Here is a 1,502-nt window from a genome sequence, read left to right on the forward strand (position 1 = left end):
TTTTTTTTGCACATGTCGAGGAGCGTGTCAGGCTACATTTCACTGTGTGTTATACTTGTATAACTATGCATGTGACAAATAAAGAACCTTGAACCTTGAACCTTGATTGTGCCCAAAAAGGGCAAGGGAAACTAAGCTTTTGTCACGGTCTGGAGGGCAGACCGTGGGGGATGTAGGAGAAAGGACCCAAAACGCAGACTTGATGGAATGAACAGTGGGTTTATTTACAGTGAGGTAATTGTACACCACACATTAAATCTCCAAAAGTGCTCCCTCGACTCCCGTGACGTGTCTTCTCCCAAGTGCTGGTATCCCGTGCTCTCTGCCCCTGTGCCTTCACACACCCCGTGTGTCTTGCAGTCCTGTGTTCCACTGTCCTCCTGGGGAAAAACACAGACACAGCCGTTATGGCACCAACTCCGGCAGGCATACACTTTAACAACACTAGAAACACTGACATGGAGTCTAACTCAACGATCCTGCGCCGGAGGAAGCTCCATCACTCTGTTAAGTAGCTCCCCCGACGATCCTGATCAGAAGCAGGTGTGTGGTAAGCTAGGCGTGACCAGCAGGTGGCTGTCCTTCATCCTCCAGCCTCACACACATACACACACCAGCATTGAACACAAGAACACAGTGCAGCAAACATACATCCAATACACTAATAACAATAAAGGTCCACACTGTTCACGAACCCCGAGTCCCCGGAACCGGGTCCGTGACAGCTTTTCCTTGCCCTAAGTGTGGACGGAGGGCCGAAATGGAGAGAAAAAGATTTCAAATGAAAACATATTAGTGGCACAGCTTAAGTTTGCAAAGCTGCATCTGGAAGAATCACAAGTATTCTGGACCAATGTCCTTTGGACAGATAAAAACAAAATGGAGATGTCTTGATGCACGCTCAATCATCCAGGTAAGCAGATACGGAGTTGATAAAGAGGGAATATTCTTTCTTAGCATGACTGTAGTCACATGGTATATGTTTATAAAAGCAGTAAACTGCCACCTAATTGCTTTGACATAGTGTTTACACAAAACATAACTGACATAATTCATACACAATAATGGCAGTACAATTATAAAATACCCAGTGATAGCAGCCTGACCTCCTCCACAGCACCATCCCTCTGATTATCGTGACTGTCCACATGACACATCACACTCTGATCCATCCATTTTATCAAGCTCAGCCTACATCTTTCACCCCTGCACGGACACACACATGATCCCAGTTGTGTAATTTGAATTAATTTTTTATGTCATGAGCAGAACATTTTTTCTGTTAATTTCTGAGATCTTCAAAATCAAATCACAGGCTATGCAGTTGCATTGAGAAAAGTCATGTGAGGAATGAAAACAATCATAAAGAGAAACCAAATACTTAACACAGGGCATGTGCCTTTGCTCCTGCTGAAGGATTAATCTCTGCAATGAAAGAAAAAATAAGTTTTTAACAATAGGATAATAAGGCCCTCTTATTTCGGGCATTTTGATCTCAACTC

The 1,502-nt window shown here is 43.7% G+C and overlaps 1 long non-coding RNA gene across 1 annotated transcript; it reads right to left on the reverse strand.

The window, feature by feature from the left end:
* Positions 1 to 202: 202 nt before the first annotated feature.
* On the reverse strand, positions 203 to 595 carry LOC145428661 (uncharacterized). Its single transcript, XR_013908980.1, has 2 exons — positions 459 to 595; positions 203 to 380 (listed from the first exon to the last, which is right to left on the reverse strand). It is a non-coding gene; the product is annotated as an uncharacterized LOC145428661 (long non-coding RNA).
* Positions 596 to 1,502: the final 907 nt, after the last annotated feature.

Source organism: Astatotilapia calliptera, chromosome 5 (genome assembly GCF_964374335.1).
Source record: "Astatotilapia calliptera chromosome 5, fAstCal68.1, whole genome shotgun sequence".
Lineage (NCBI taxonomy): Eukaryota > Metazoa > Chordata > Actinopteri > Cichliformes > Cichlidae > Astatotilapia > Astatotilapia calliptera.